Source organism: Dendropsophus ebraccatus, chromosome 3, assembly GCF_027789765.1.
Source record: "Dendropsophus ebraccatus isolate aDenEbr1 chromosome 3, aDenEbr1.pat, whole genome shotgun sequence".
Lineage (NCBI taxonomy): Eukaryota > Metazoa > Chordata > Amphibia > Anura > Hylidae > Dendropsophus > Dendropsophus ebraccatus.
The window spans coordinates 158922141-158940123 of record NC_091456.1 but is presented as its reverse complement, the minus strand read 5'-3'; the positions used below and the strand labels follow the sequence as shown (position 1 = coordinate 158940123).

Below are 17983 nucleotides of genomic sequence, written 5' to 3'. Positions count from 1 at the left end.
GCCACTCTGCAATGACAGACCACTTACCAATCACTGGCCGTGCTGCGCTGTTCATCGATTAGTAGAGGGGGCCACTGCTGAGGCTTGGTTTGCCAAAAATCTGATGGGTGAGCGATGGGGGGGGGGGGGGGCGGTGTAGAGGTTGCAAAGCAAGGTAGGAGGACACATGACTTCCTCTTGAGCCTGATTTACCATGATCTTTGCCTTTAGCAGGCGTAAACCATGGGGAAAATCCCTGCGGCTGACGTGCCTCTTAGTAAATCCGGCATTTGGCGTGGGGGTGGGGAATTAGATTAGACCGGACTACTGATATGCCATTTTTGATAAATTCACTCATTGCATCCAGGCTAGAAATGCTCTGTTACAGTATATCCCAAGCTAATACATTGTTGTAAACTAGCAGAAAGGTTTGTAGAGCTGCTGGTTATGTATATCTCTGTCAGAGAGCGTTGCCTAGACCAGATACAATTGTATCTTTTTCTTAACTGAGAAGAATTGTTGCATATAGGTTTGCAGTCTAAATGAATGCTTATTTACTTTACTACTTTTATTGAAAATGGTACAGTGTTAAATTACTTAATTAAAATAAATGTATACTTTTTTGTTTATTTATCAACTTCTATTTAGTGGCAGTAGTAAGAGACCACACGGCCCCCCTGCTGCCACCAACATTTGTGTTGGAAACTACGAGGCTGTTTAAGCCCAACAGTTCCCTATCCCCTGCCCAGATCAAGAATATACAGTACCTGAGGAGAACAGCCTCTGCACCATATGCCGTGCTAGAGCAAGTGTCCATGGCACTAAATGAGGAATTATTTAGGGCATTTTGTTTGGGGAAAAAAGGGGGGTATGTGCTCGAAAAGTGGCCTAAGATGTTTTTCTGGAAGAACTCTGGACCAGAAAGGGAATAAAAGGAAAAAAGAATGACTCCACAAAGACATCTCTTGTGCTATATTGTCATATGATATAACTACACTGTAATCACCTATAGGATCTGCAGAACCTTTGTACCTGTTGAGCCTAGTTTTCACTAACTTGTCTATCAGAACTTTATGGGGAATTGTAGGTAACTTGATGTTTGTAGACATTTTTCCTGGAGAAAGGACATGTCTTCGAGGAACAGCCAGATGGTATAGCAATTCTAGATGTTGAAGAAGAAACTCCAACTATGTATGATAATTTCCCCTTGTCAGATGATTAAGAAGATTCCAAAAAGTCTGAAGAACAAAGAAGGGAGAAATACACTAGAATCTGACTTTCTACTTTCCTTTGTGTAAGCACATTAAAAGATTGCCTCCTAAGGGGTGGAGACCTTAAAACAAACAGTGGAAGTGACTGTTAGCCTTTCAGCCTTGGAATACAGGTCATCAAATGGCTTTAAAGGGCAGACTGTTGATAATGTCATGATATTTTGAATATTTTGTAAAGCCATTACAATATGATGCTGACCTTGTGAATACATAGAGATGTTTATTTCCTTTAAGCTTACGTAAAGAAACATTAGTGCTACGTAAGTCAATGAAATAATGACACAAGCCTGCCATCTTTGAATAAATGAGATCTACTTTGACCATAACGGTGACAGTGTGTAATTCTTCCATGCACAAGATAAACTTTTTACTTGTAATTTGGAACAGACTCTTCAAGTGCATCCAAATCAAGCTGGCATCTACCACTATATAGGCAGACTATCAATCTGTGTATAATGTTTTTTATTCAGTATCTGTATGGTGGTAATTGTATTGATGCCTACTATGTGGTTGTAATGGTAATTGGTATGGTGTGGCACAAATATTTATCCCTTGTATGATGGTACTATTGTTTATATTGATCTATAGTGTTTTTTATTCAGAATCAGTATGGTGGTAATTGTATTAGTGATCACTATGTGCAGGGCCGGCCTTAGGGTAAATGGCGCCCTGTGCGAACCTTTTTTTCGCCCCCCCCAAACACACACACCTTTAAGGTAACATAAAGCTCCTTCAGCCTCCAAACCCTCCAGACAACACCCATGACCCGACCATACACACAACTACCCCCAGCCATTCACACAACTAGCCCCGCAAAACACACAACTACCATACTCCTCAGCCATACACACAACTACCCTACCCCCCCCGGCCATACATGCAACTACCCCTCCACCATTCACACATCTACAACAACCAACCCCCTGGCCATACACACAACTACCCCCAGATCCATTCACCAAACTACCCCCCAGCCCTCCACACAACTACCACCCCCAGCCCTCCACACAACTACCACACCCAGCTCCCTAAAATCAGACACTCAGACAGACACACACACATGACAGAGCTATGTACACACACACACACACACACACACACACACATAGACACACGACGGAGCTATGTACACACACACACACATGACAGAGCTATGTACACAAACTCAGACAGACACATGACTGAGCTATGTACAAAGACACATGACAGAGCTATGTACACACACACATGACAGAGCTATGTGTACACACACACACACACACACATACATACACACATGACAGAGCTATGTACACACTAGGGCTCCTCATCACACACTATGGCAGCCTCCTCAGTGTATACAAGAATCCTCATCACACACTATGGCAGCCTCCTCAGTGTATACAGGGCTCCTCATCACACACTATGGCAGCCTCCAGTGTATACAGGGCTCCTCATCACACACTATGGCAGCCCACAGTGTATACAGGGCTCCTCATCACACACTATGGCAGCCTCCAGTGTATACAGGGCTCCTCATCACACACTATGGCAGCCTCCAGTGTATACAGGGCTCCTCATCACACACTATGGCAGCCTCCTCAGTGTATACAGGGCTCCTCATCACACACTATGGCAGCCTCCAGTGTATACAGGGCTCCTCATCACACACTATGGCAGCCTCCTCAGTGTATACAGGGCTCCTCATCACACACTATGGCAGCCTCCATTGTATACAGGGCTCCTCATCACACACTATGGCAGCCCACAGTGTATACAGGGCTCCTCATCACACACTATGGCAGCCTCCAGTGTATACAGGGCTCCTCATCACACACTATGGCAGCCTCCAGTGTATACAGGGCTCCTCATCACACACTATGGCAGCCTCCTCAGTGTATACAGGGCTCCTCATCACACACTATGGCAGCCTCCAGTGTATACAGGGCTCCTCATCACACACTATGGCAGCCTCCTCAGTGTATACAGGGCTCCTCATCACACACTATGGCAGCCTCCATTGTATACAGGGCTCCTCAACACACACTATGGCAGCCTCCTCAGTGTATACAGGGCTCCTCATCACACACTATGGCAGCCTCCAGTGTATACAGGGCTCCTCATCACACACTATGGCTGCCCCCTCAGTGTATACAGGGCTCCTCATCACACACTATGGCAGCCTCCTCAGTGTATACAGGGCTCCTCATCACACACTATGGCAGCCTCCAGTGTATACAGGGCTCCTCATCACACACTATGGCAGCCTCCAGTGTATACAGGGCTCCTCATCACACACTATGGCAGCCCCCTCAGTGTATACAGGGCTCCTCTTCACACACTATGGCAGCCTCCAGTGTATACAGGGCTCCTCATCACACACTATAGCTGCCCCCCTCAGTGTATACAGGGCTCCTCATCACACACTATGGCAGCCTCCAGTGTATACAGGGCTCCTCATCACACACTATGGCTGCCCCCTCAGTGTATACAGGGCTCCTCATCACACACTATGGCAGCCTCCTCAGTGTATACAGGGCTCCTCATCACACACTATGGCAGCCCCCAGTGTATACAGGGCTCCTCATCACACACTATGGCAGCCTCCAGTGTATACAGGGCTCCTCATCACACACTATGGCAGCCTCCTCAGTGTATACAGGGCTCCTCATCACACACTATGGCAGCCTCCATTGTATACAGGGCTCCTCATCACACACTATGGCAGCCTCCTCAGTGTATACAGGGCTCCTCATCACACACTGTGGCAGCCTCCTCAGTGTATACAGGACTCCTCATCACACACTATGCCAGCCTCCTCAGTGTATACAGGGCTCCTCATCACACACTGTGGCAGCCTCCTCAGTGTATACAGGACTCCTCATCACACACTATGCCAGCCTCCTCAGTGTATACAGGGCTCCTCATCACACACTATGGCAGCCTCCAGTGTATACAGGGCTCCTCATCACACACTATGGCAGCCTCCTCAGTGTATACAGGGCTCCTCATCACACACTGTGGCAGCCTCCTCAGTGTATACAGGACTCCTCATCACACACTATGGCAGCCTCCAGTGTATACAGGGCTCCTCATCACACACTATGGCAGCCCCCTCAGTGTATACAGGGCTTCTCATCACACACTATGGCAGCCTCCTCAGTGTATACAGGGCTCCTCATCACACACTGTGGCAGCCTCCTCAGTGTATACAGGACTCCTCATCACACACTATGGCAGCCTCCTCAGTGTATACAGGGCTCCTCATCACACACTGTGGCAGCCTCCTCAGTGTATACAGGACTCCTCATCACACACTATGGCAGCCTCCAGTGTATACAGGGCTCCTCATCACACACTATGGCAGCCTCCTCAGTGTATACAGGGCTCCTCATCACACACTATGGCAGCCTCCAGTGTTTACAGGGCTCCTCATCACACACTATGGCAGCCTACAGTGTATACAGGGCTCCTCATCACACACTATGGCAGCCCTTCTCCTCTCCTCAGTGCTGGTGATTGTGTTCTGTACCAGCGGCACCACAGCTCTCACCTGCCTGTTCCCGGGAGGGCCGTGTCTCCTGCATCACTTCCTGTGTGTCTGCCCTCCCCCGTGCAGCTGCTGTCTCTCCCACCTTCTGTCTGTGCCTCCTCCTCGGTCCCAGTTCTCCCTCTCTCCGTGCTTCTCTCTCAGCTTTCTTCACCCGTGCTGCATGGAAGAGGCAGGCGGCCAGCTGGGAGGGCGCCCCGGCAGACAGGCAGCACATCTAACTTACATTTCTAAGTTAGATGTGCAGTGCAGCTCTCTGTCTGCCAGAGCGCCCCCTAGCTGGCTGGGAGTGAGGCGCCCTCTGCAAGCGCACAGGTCGCACACCCCAAAGGCCGGCCCTGACTATGTGGTGGTAAAGGTAATGGGCATGGTGTTCATCCATAGACTCAGCACCCCAGTCTGGCCAACGCAGAACAAGTGGAAGTCAAAGAGGATCCATCGTTATGTGATTTCTTTCTTTGTCTGTGCACTAATGCCTCAATAAACTCTTGCAAACATTACACATGTGTGGTACATGAAGCTTCTGTTGATCTGAAATACAGACATATCAGGACACCTAGTCAGCTGTCCTGTGCAATTCGCGTAACTAATGATTAACATAACTCTAGAGGGACAACATTTTTTTATAGATAGAAAAAAGCCTTAAAGCAAATGTACATAGCTTTTTTTTTTTAAACATAACAGACCATCACCAGCATAGGGATGCCGCTGCTATAGTCCTTTTTTGAGCCACCACGTGGTTCCCGCACACAGCACCAGTCTATTTCTGAGCACCGACCTGGCATGAAGCACTGGAGGCAGACCTGCTGCCCTAAAGTGTGACAAAATCCCCTCCCCTCTGTGATGCAGCTCCATACAAATCAATGGGGCTGCATCACAGATGGGAGATCGTCACACTGGGGGCCTGCGGGCACACCTCCAATGCTTCCTGCCGGGCCATTGCACGGAAATAGACCAGCAACATGTTTGGGAACTACGTCAAAAAAAGAATGTGCCACTGGCATCCCTGTGCCGGTGCCAGTCTGTTCCTGTAAAAAAAAAAAGTGATTTACCTTGTGGTACATTCACTTTAAATATATTAGTGTGTACAACACAGTATATTGCATTGTCATAGAGGGATTTTGGACACTAGTGTAACATTAATGGTGCATGATTGTGGTTTTGGGGCTTTTATTTTAAACATACAGTAATTTCATTATTTCAGCATTCTCATAAAAAAAAAAAAAAAAAAGACACAAGAGTATTGTGTTGATAAACATGCAAAAAAAAGGAAAAAAAAAAAGAACCCTAAATCCAACTGGACATAGGTTACTGTAAGACAATAAATGAAAAATGATTACCTTCAATGTAATGTCTTTTTTTATTTTTTACTTAAGACAGTGTCAGAGAAATGATATTGATGTGCAGCATATACAAGAGAGTAATTATATTAATGAAATCTGATTGTTATCTAGGTCATATACTTGCTCCGGGCATTGTTACTACTCTTCTTTTGCAATTCAAACATTTCTAATCCATGTGTAAACAGTGCAGCAGTGTTATTGGGAATAGGCTGTTATTATAATTAGAAACTTTAAGGCTCGGAATGAATTGTGTTTTGATTGCTGAGTTTATGCAACACTCATTATTAGAGGTTGGCAGCAAAAAATCGGAGTAAAGATTTGTGCTCGTCATTAATCATGGAGTCAATTAAGGCTGCAACATGGTGTAAATATTTAACACAGCGTTTTTTTTAGGGGAGATTCATTTATATAAGCATTCCTGCAATTAACCTGTCATGGAATGAAAGATCACAAACCGTCTTTAGACTCACACCTACCTAACCTTAAGTCAACTCGAGTGAAAGGACTGTGTGAGAAACGAGAACGGGAAACAAAACCAATCAGACGTGAGTTAAAAATGCATAACTCAGTCTGATAGGTTGTTACATGTTATATAATATTTCTGTGTAGAGTATATGGGGATCGCCTCTCTTTGTCCCTAAACATGGTAGTTGCGTGTAGATTAGGGGACCAAATAAGTCTTTGGGCAATCCCTTCTTAGCTGCATTAGTTTTTATTGATGCAGTTTAAAACCTACTTTGTTTTATCAGATGTTCTAGCTTCTACTCTCGATCTTTTATGCTTTATTCTTCAGCTGTGCTCTATCGGACTGGCTGTAATGATTAAAGAGACTCTGTCAGTATTTTTATGCTGTCCTACCTAAGGGAAACATAAACTAGTGACAGAGAAGCTGAACAGAATGATGTATCACTTAGGTTGTTCTGTGCAGCTGATTCGAAGAGGACACTTGTCCTCTCCATTTTTGTAGTCCTCAATATTCATGAGCACCAGCTCCTTCTACCCACCTGTCCCTGATTGGCAGTTGTCTATCTATACTGTGCATAGGCAGAAAGCTATCAATCAGTGGAGGGTGGAGTGAGTGGTGAAGTACCAAGACCATTCTCCTGCATATTAGGAGAACGGTTGAACAGAATGATGCAAATAATACACTATTCTGTTCAGCTTTTCTGTCACTAGTTTATGCTTCCCTTACTTAAAGCATAAATCTAGTGACAAATTCCCTTTAAGCAAAAACTTACCCAAAGAGATGATTACCATTCTAAAATTGTAAGAAAGCAAAACCTAAGACCAACCAAACAAACTATATAAAAAGACAAAAAGAAGATCATCAGGTTATTACTGTACTCAATCACCATGTGTAGACACCCGACGGTCAGTTGGTCAGTGCCCTGGTTACAGCAACTCAGCTACCATTCACTTGAACAAGAGTTATGCATCACCACCGCTACACAGCGAACGGAATGAACTGTTTCTGGACCTGTTCTCAGTGTGTAGTGAAGGTGCTGATCAACTGATCTTGGTGTCTACCTGCTAATCAGTAACTAATGATCTGAGGATAGTCTATGTGCTAAATAGCTGGTGGTAGGGGCCAGCACCCCGCTAGTCGGTGACTGATGAGGTGTTCTGTGGATCAGTATGTTTTGCATACTCTGTGTACACTGCTGGACAATTTCCCATTGAGTTTAAGGCAGCACATTATTACATGAAAAGTACAGCAGTGTATTCTTTTATCTTACGATGTGTGAACGTAGCCTGAGCCTTCCCGTTCTTTGTGTTAAGGTTAGTTTTGCAGATTAGAGATTTAATTAGAGATATTTTCAGTGAGGGCTGGTGTTCAGGGAGAGATTTAGGATAATGGTGTGTTTATACAGAGAGATTATCTGACAGATAATCTGCCTGTGTAAACACACCATTAAGGTCCTTTTAAACGCACAGATAAATCGCTTAATCGCCAGCTTAGCGAACAACAAGTGAAGATTTTTTGTTTTAAACGATAGACATTTAGACAAAAAAAGTCGCTATTTAAAGTCGTTAACGCGATCATAATTGTGTTTGTATATATACTGTGAATATTTGTAATTGCATTCGTATGTATATTCTGTGAACGTTGAGTGTTTAGACTGAAAGATTAGAGAACGATTAACCCTTTGAAGACCAAGCCCAAAATAACACAGTGGACCGCACAAATTAAAATTTTGGCGTTTTTGTTTTTTCCTCCTCCCCTTCTAAGAGTTCTAGCACTTTCATTTTTCTATCTACAGGACCATGTAAGAGCTTGTTTTTTACAGGAATAGGTGTACTATGTAATGGCATCTTTCATTCTACCATAACATGTATGATGGAACCCCAAAAATATCATTTATTAAAATTTTAATTGGTGAAATTGTAAAAAAGAATGCAATATGGTAATATTTGGGGAGTTCCTGTGTCTACGTAATGCACTATATGGTAAAAGCGACATGATAATATTATTCTATAGATCATCCCGAACACAAAGATATGCAGGTTTACGCAGATTTTCTATGATATATATATTTTTTTGCAGTTAGTTATTAATAAAATGGGCCTATTGTGACGCTTATAACGGTTTTAGTTTTTCACCTACGGGGCTGTATGTGGTGTCATTTTTTGCTTCATGATCTCTTCTTTTTATTAATACCATATTTGTGTAGCTCAGACGTTTTGATCACTTTTTATAATTTTTTTTTATATATAATGTAACAAAAAATCGTCAATTCTGGCACTTTTTTCTCTCTTTTCGTTTACGCCATTCGCAATGACGGTTGTTATATTTTAATAGACCAGACAATTACGCACGCTATATAATATGTTTATTTATTTGTTTATTTTTATATGTTTTATTTGTATAATGGGAAAGGGGGCGATTTTAATCTTTATTGGGGACTTTGGGGTATTTTTAAAAACATTTTTACTTATTTATTTTTTACACATTTTAAGTCCCCCTGGTGGACTTTAACCTGCAATCAATAGATTGAAAACACTGTACAATGCTATGCCATAGGCATAGCACTGATCAGTGTTATAGGCGCTCTGCTGATTGAGCCTGCCTGTGGCAGACTCAAGCAACAGAGCACCGATCGGACCGCACGGAGGAAGGTAAGAGACCTCTGGAGGTCCTATAAAATTATCGGGACCCCCGCAGTTTCACTGCAAGGGTCCCAATCAGTAGGTGACAGGGGCTGCCCCTGTCACTTACACTTAAATGCTGCGTTTAAGGGGTTTAAGGGGTTAATGGCAGGCGTAATCGCTGCAGCCTGTCATTAACAGTGAGGGCCCCGCTGCTCACTGCAGCCGGCCCCCACCTGCTATGAAGCATGCTCTGGAGCAGTGGGATAAACACCCTGAACGTAGTTACGCCCAGGGTCGTCTGGTGATGTCCCTGGGCATAACTGTACGTCCAGGGTCGTCTGGGGGTTAAAGTGATATTGTCTCCCCCACCCCCACCACATATATAAGGCATTCTCGGTACCATACTTAACCCTAAAGATGAACCCCCTTAAAGTTTAACCTATTCTGTGCCATGTTGACATATGCGCTAGTTTAAATTTTACAAGATGGGTTGTAGTTGTTAGTGGTTCTAGGGCTCCATCTTAAAATATGTTTGCTTCATTGATTTTTATTTATTTATTTTTCTTGGGGGGGAGTTGCTAAATCCAGCTCCAGCTATGTTTTTATTGTTTACCATTTCTTTTTAGTAGTAAAAAGTTATTCTAGTGACCTCCATTGACCTTGCTTGTCTGCATCTTTGTCAGTCTTGACCTTTATTGCGCACAAATTTCAAGTAAAAACAAAAAGAAAACTGTTTAATGTCATGGAGGCATATAACATTTGCATCCTTCCATTCACATAAGGGCATGAGGACTTGTTTCATGCATAGAGATGAAAGTTATTAGATAAGACAGTTAGAAATATAAGTGTCATGACCATAGGTAGGATATAACCAGAAAAGGCCCGGGTAAGGACACAGGGAGTGAACTCTTACCTTGTGCCGCCAGCTGACCCTGCCCACTTGTCTCAACAGTCCTAGTCGACTGCAGACAACCACGGAGATGGTGCCTTCTGTGAAATACAGGACAATAGACAAGATAGACTCACAGGCAGGGTCAGGACCAAACAGGTAGCAAAGTCCAAAAACAGGCTACAAAAGAATAGGTAACAGAGCCGAGGTCAGGAAAAGTCTGGAGACAATACAGGAGTAGAATATGGAATAAGGAACGCTAAGCTTGCTTGATAAAGTCTAATAGCCAGCATGGATATTAGGGGACTGATACACTTAATAGGAGGTCAGGGACCCGGTCCAGGACGTTATTGGGCCAGACACAAACACAGAAACAGACACAGAAGAGGTGAGTGGCAGAACCAGAGGTGAAGCTGTCCAGACAATCCACAGATTGTCCGGGGCGGCCAATTAAAGTCAGCGGCAGCCTGCTACTGCTACTACTACACGAATGAACAAGCAACAGACCATCACTATCATGATCGTGCCATGTCAACCTGTTGAAAGACCAAAATCTGTTGGATGATCGTGGTCTTTTAACATGCGCTATTAAACTAAACAATTATTGACCAGAACGGACGGTAACTAGCAAAGCACGGTTGTTAATCATTTAATGTAATAGGGCCTTAACTGTTAAGTGACCAGAAGGAACTAGCAGGGAACAGATGGGTGTGGCAGATAAATCAATCGGCAGAGCAGAAGGGGTATAGCTGTGTTCAGAAAAGTGCAAATAAAACATAGAATACAAATATAAAATAATGACTAAAAGTGCTGCCGTGCTACCATGAGCTGAGGACTGCGTTGGGCTCCAAACAGGCATGTGCATAACAAACGGATTAAATTTACTGTAGTGTCTTGACCTCTTAAACCTATTACCATTCTGTGGTCCTTTTTCTGCTTTTGATGCAAACTATCTGCTCTGTTTTTTTTTTCCCCAGCTGAACTTGAGTACAGCCTGAAATGGACTTCCTGTGTACAGGACACTCTAGCTAGGTATTCACCAACTCTATCATCCCTTGCAGTTATAGTCAAGAAAATGTAGTGGGTGGGAATTAGAGTTGGATGAATTCCCAGCTAGAGTGTCCTGTACACTGGAATAGGAAGTCTGTTCCAAAAGCAGAAGGAACACACGAAATTACCCTAGAAAGATAGTAAAATAACCTTATTTATGAATATATGTTAATTTATTAGAAGGTTGAGAACCCTTTTAAGAATTACACATTGTTTATTCAAGTCAATATTCTGTATAATTCACAGGTTCTCCAGAGTATCCTGGCAAGAGAAAGGACTAAGACAGGACAGGTCCTCCAGAGTTCTCTACCTATATAACATTGAAAAAGTGGGAACCTTTACTAGCAAATTTATGGACACGAAGCAGTAGAAACTTAGGTAGGGTGAGTTCAGGGCCGGCTCCAGGTTTTTGTGGGCCCTTGGGCGAGAGAGCCTCAGCGGGCCCCTTTGTATAGCACACCTCGGGGCACATCTACCAAATAAAGTTTGACAAAATATCGAAAAAAAACGTAATCCAGTAACTCACAGGTGACGTCTTCTTTGATCTGAGGCGATCGCTCTCCGTTTCCTCTCCATCTGGCCCAGACCTCCATGATGATTTCTTCCAGCTACAATTCATCTCTTCGGGACCTGTCAGACAAACATGTTAGGCTCCGCACTTTTCCAGCAACTTCCTTCCCTTTTTCCCACCCATAGACTCCCATACAGTAGTAACTCCACTGTTTGGTGTCATGTGCAGTAAAGTAAGGAGGTTTGTGGGTCCCGTGCTGTGCCCCCCATATAGTAATAATGCCCTCTGTCCCCATAGTAATGCCCCCTGCTCTGTCCCCATAGTAATGCCCCCTGCTCTATCCCCATAGTAATGCCCCCTGCTCTGCCCCATAGAAATGCCCCCTGATCTCCCTCAGCACAAGAAAATAAAAAAATAAAATCATACTCACTAATCCGGGCGGGGGACAGGTCCTCTTCTCCCTTGTGTGCGCCTTGTGGATCCACCAGCAGGCGTGATGACGTCATCGCTCTGCGCCTGTTGGTGAGATCGGATCCATGCTAGAATGGACTAGAATGAAGGTGCTAGAAGGAGGTCGTCCCCCTGGAGTCTGTATTCTAGCTTCTTCACCATAGAGCAGGCTAGAATGGAGTTACAATAAGAGACATTACATGAGGTATACCAGGGGGAACTACAACTCCCAGCATGTCCAGCCTGTTATTATGGGATATCAGAGGACATTACAGGAGGAGATATAATAGGACTACAACTCCCAGTGTGTCCAGCCTGTTATTATGGGATATCAGAGGACATTACAGGAGGAGATATAATAGGACTACAACTCCCAGCGTGTCCAGCCTGTTTCTATGGGATATCAAAGGACATTACAGGAGGAGATTTAAGAGGAGTACTACAACTCCCAGCATGGACAGCCTGTTATTATGGGAGATCAGAGGACATCACAGGAGGAGATATAAGAGGACTACAACTCCCAGCATGGACAGCCTGTTATTATGGGAGATCAGAGGCCATTACAGAAGGAGATATAAGAGAAGGACTAAAACTCACAGCATACAGTGGGAAGGTATTAGTGAGCCCCGCCTCCTCATGTCACATGACAATGATCACAGGTCCTTCATCCATATACAGCCTCTCCCGTTCTCAGCCCCGCCCCCTTATGACGTCACCACAGGTCCTTCATCCATATGTAGCCTCTCCCGTTTTCAGTCCCGCCCCCTTATGACGTCGCCACAGGTCCTTCCCCAGTGCAGCAAACACGGCAGGTCCTTCCCCAGCCCCTCCAGCCCTCCCCCGGACTTGGTGTCGGCAGCACCCGCTCCCCCGGGGTCGGTCATGCGGCGGGCGTCTGTCTCACTGCTTGGGCAAGTGTCGGGGGCCCCTTGGGCGGCCGTGGGCCCCGGCACTTGCCCGAGTATGCCAGGTGCTGACGCCGGCCCTGGGTGAGTTGGTTATGCATATGTTGTATCAAAATGAGAGTGTAATGGGCTGGACATAGTCAACTGGAGACTGTTTTTGAAGCATATATATATCCATTTTGGGGGCTCACAGACCAGACTATTTAATCCTGAACCCAGTGGCAAGTTGGCTAACTTTGTTCCATTAACCTCTCCATTTAACTAGAGTTAATCGAACCTTTGGGAAATCCTAGGTTCGATCGAACTTGAACATTCCCGAACCTGTCGCATTTGATTGCTGAAGCCTTTCCTGTGCGTGAGGAAGGAGGAGACAGCCCGGGTACCGCCTGAAATTCCAGGATTCAGCCTATTACCTAGGCTTAATCCCGAAATTCTAAGCGGTACCAGGGCACTCTACTCCTTCCCCACAGACCGGGAAGGCATCAGCAATCAAATGTGGCAGGTTTGTGAATGTTCGATCGAACCTAGGATTTCCCGAGGTTCAATAAACTCTACATTTAACTCCATTTTATGTGAGCACACTGTCAATATGCCACAGTATACCAAGCCTATGAAGTACGTGCGATATACTCGTAACCGTAATCTTTTTCCTCATTCGCTCATAGGCAAACATGGACATCTCCCTTGGGTAACAGATATCAACAAGGATTGTTGAAGAAGCTTAAAAGTCAAGAATCTGTGAAAATTCCGAACATAATATACACGAGGGAGCAGTTTATCTTTATGACTTCTGTGTATGACTATGAAGCAGATGAAATTGGAAGAAGCTTCGTCTAATTATATTTGCCCATTTGTGCATTAATGATAAGCCACCAAATTGCCTCGAATAAAGAATCCATGACATGCACTGGCGGTTCTCTTTCCTGAAGTTATGATTTGATTGTAACATGTTAGTCTCATCTATCAGTGTGACTAAAGTAATAAACGAGTCTCTATTCTCTTAAACCCTTGCGTCTCCCGTTGCTGTAGATGTTCTTGAAAGAGCTTAAGTGAAATTAACACCCCGGTCCAGACACGCAGTTATTATAATCTGTTAAAGCTGCGTCTTGTGATTCACATAAGGTCACTGATTATAATGTCTTTTCGGAGCATCCCATTCAGCAGACAATTACCCAGAGACGACCAGGGGACGGTATGTATAATAATTATGGTAATTACAGGGTTTTAAGGGCAATTCCAGTCAAAGGCGATATTAACATCAATGGTGTAGTAAACCATCTTGAGTTTAACGGCCAGGAAAAAGTCTAATAGATTTAGCTATTAACCCCTCAACTACATGGCCCTATTGGGCCTTAAGAACACATTTTATTCTGTTTTTTATTTCCACATTCCAGAAGTCATAACTTTTTTTTGTCAACATATGAAGGTTTGTTTTCTGACGGAAGTGATGTAATTGTTATCTTTCTATGGTTTAAAATTGTGCCATTAGGGTCTATTTAGGGTCCATTTAGGCCTGATATGAGGCCATCTACAGAAGCAAATAAGCGCTGATCAGTGAGATTAACACTTGTTTGCAGTTACATTACCTGGCACAACTAATGGAGCAGCCGGGCCACATGAACAATGCCAGTATTGTTTGTGCGGTCATTTAAATACATTGTTATCAGCCATACAGTACATCTGTTTACACAGGGAGAAGTGTGGTTGTAGAGATGAGTGAACCTCGAAGCATGTGACATTTGATTAGCTGCGGCTTAAGAAATTGGATGCAGTCTATGGTTGGTTCAGGGGGCCTTAGGGCTGCATCCAACTTCTGCTGCCGCTGGTAATCAAATGCTGCATGCTCGTGGTAAAGGTTTGCCCAACTCTAGAGGCCTGCTCAAAAGATACAATCAGCTGAGTAGTTAGTGAGCGTTTTCCTGCTCCTTGGCTGACTTTTTTACATGCCAATTATTGGCCGAATGAGCGTTTCTAGCAATGCTTATTTCTTATAATAGGCCAGTTTTAAAAGGACCTAAGGGCTTGTGGAATGGAGTTATCTTCTCTAAACACACAGGAAATGGCCATTCAGCCAATCATAGTGATTGTTTGGGGGATTTTTTTTATTAGCCATTTGTAGTGTAGCTAGAGGGAGTGCTAATTTAATCCTGATCACACTGCCGACAAAGAAGAAAGGCACAGAGAGAGGCGCTGCAGGCCTAGGGCACAGATTATCTAGGCCCCGCCTCATTGACACCTCAACCCAGGACTAAAAGTTGATTGTAGCTTGAATACCGACCTGAGGAGACAGACAGACCCTGGCACCAGGCATGCAGGAATGAAGACGGAATGGTACTGGCGGTTGGGAAGGGGGTGGCGGTAATCCTGGTACAGATTAACTTCAAATTTAAAATTAACATGGTATTGAAACATATTATTATGGTATTCTTAACATTTACGCAGCATTTTCAAAGTAATTCTTCAATGGAACATCCATCTTTGCTTTTGTTAATTTTGAAGCAGATTTGCTACTGTGAACAGGAAGGACTCCTGTAAATCCCGGGACTTCCTCCAGCAGTTGACTTAACCATTGGTGTCTCATTGGAGACACAACAATTGACCTGATAGAGATTTAGAATCCACATTACAAGTCAATTTCCCCTATTTTTGGTGTTATGATATCTATGATGCTTATCAACTTTACTGGTACTGCTGAAAGTCTGCAGCATTTCTACCCCATGTGTCCATAGCTTTAGAGTATTTCGTCAGGCTCTTTCTACATCTGTCATTTTTTCATACATAGCATTTCTCTTACACACGCCCGGCTATTTTTAATCGTCATGGCATCATAAAGCGCTAATTCATTTTGACAGGTGCACTATAACTGTAAAACGCTGACGCTAATGAATTTGGACACCTGGCTCTATGGACGGGAGTCACATTAAATTGGAAGCCCCCCTTATGGTGGCTTAGAACATCGCACATTCATAATACATGTACTGCTCTTTTTTTTTAGCATTCACTTCATGCTATAAAGGCTAATGTGCAGGGAAGCTGCGGTGGCACTGTGCTGTCACTGCTCAGCCAAGCATAAAGCTGTCCAAAAGATGTAGGTAAAGTGCATCAGTCGTCTGCTCTGGGACCATGTCTAGTATTAGTACGCTACCGTCCTTCTAAGGGAAATTTACAAAGTTATAATTTCAATGCATTCTTTATCTACTTCCTTAGAAAGTCATAAAATACAGAGGCGGGTGGTGTGTGTGTGTGTGTGTGTGTGGGGGGGGGGGGGGGGGGGTGTACATGTGTGTATCTATTACCATTAAGTCGAGTCTTGAATGCTTGTCAGTCACAGCCTGGCTCTGTAGTGAAGAAAGATTTCATTATTTCATACAATATAATATAAATTAACTTAGTAATAGGATCACCTACTACAACAGACAGGCTTTGAAGTGCTGACATCTCATTAATTCAGTAACATAAAGGCGAAATAATAGAACTTTAGTGGAATTTAAAAGTACAAGGTGCAGGCCACCTGGTAGAGCCTGCAAGTAACCCCATGACAAAACTCCATGTTATTATAAAACAAAAACAAAACAGGGCTTGTGTGTGTGTTGCGGGGGGGAGTAACATGTTTCTTAGCCTATGACATATTCGCAAATTATTTTAGGTACTGAAAGCAACTCCTTACCTCTGAAAAAAGTTTTGGCCACTAGGTGTCTCACTTCCCATCAAACTCTTGTCCTTTGCCTGTTGTTAAGGTTACTCTGCCTGTAGCAGCAGAGGGACCAAGCCAGAACTCAAAAAGTTAAGTCTGCGTTTATGCCATCTGAGTCTGTTAGCCGCCATTAGAGGGTTCATGGTTGCCTGAGAAGTTCATCATGGCTTCCTTGTTACCTACCAACCTTAAGGTTTTGTACAGCTGTCCCTTATGTTTGTCATCATTATTTTAAGAAGCAACTGCAGTTCACTGCTTAGACCAGGGCTACTTTTGTTATGTATGTTCTTCTTTGCCATTATCTCCTTTCCCTCGAGCATGCTCCTTTCGACTCAAACATGCTCTCCAGCCCCCCAGCGTGGAACACTAAAGGCTTCACCTGGAGGCTTCAATAAAACATGGTACCAGACCCATGTATGATCCAGCATAGTTGCTGCAGCAGATCGAAAGTGATGCATGTAACTTTTGTTGATCAGGCGTAACCACTCCAGATTACCAGACATATGTGAATACAGACTATGTTTATCTGTTTTTCTGGCTTAAAAAAACATAGCCTATTCATTCCAGATCCAGATTTTGTAATAATAGCTCCTCAATCTAAAAGTCATCAAACCCTAGATAGTGTGCCTGTACTACATAATGTCTCATTCCAGCTCAACCAGTGGACTGTTTTATTATTATATTATTAGCATACATTATTAAACCTCATCCAATTTCTTTTTTAATTCTGTGTCTTTGAGATTGAAGCCTCTTGCCCGGCACTGCCAGTAGTTCACAGAAATGAGCGGTAATAGATTATACGCAGTGTGCCTCTAATACTGTGTGCAAAGTTCACTGACCAAGAAAATTAGGCTTTCTCTGTCTTTATAATCTATCACAACCTATCCAATCCATCACCATTTAGTACATAATGCGCTCATTGTTCGCTTTGTCTGCCAGATGGCTGGAATTAGCCAAAGAGAAGGGATTTTTACTGTATTATTCAGTGGGAAATCTTACACAAAATATCTTTTATCTGACATTTTTCACCTATGTGCAGTAATGTATAGATTTTCTGGGAGCCTCCCTCTACTACAGGATGGATGTAATGATTAAAGTATTATACTATTTTACTTTTGAACTACAAGTTAGATTAAATTTACTAGGTATTTACCAGGTAATGTTTAGGATACAAAATGACTTTACCACTTCTATATGTTTAAAGTGAATGTACAATCACGTACATTGCTTTACGTTTTTTATATGAATAGACCGGTGCGGGGATGCTGATGT

At 43.6% G+C, this 17983-nt stretch overlaps 1 long non-coding RNA gene across 1 annotated transcript in view; it reads left to right on the top strand.

The window, feature by feature from the left end:
* Positions 1-13927, top strand: part of LOC138787405 (uncharacterized) — a 42860-nt gene extending 28933 nt beyond the window's left edge. The window contains exons 3-4 of the long non-coding RNA XR_011362370.1: positions 11398-11529; positions 13683-13927. This is a non-coding gene — a long non-coding RNA (uncharacterized lncRNA). The remainder of the gene's footprint in view (positions 1-11397; positions 11530-13682) is intronic.
* The last annotated feature ends 4056 nt before the right edge of the window (positions 13928-17983 follow it).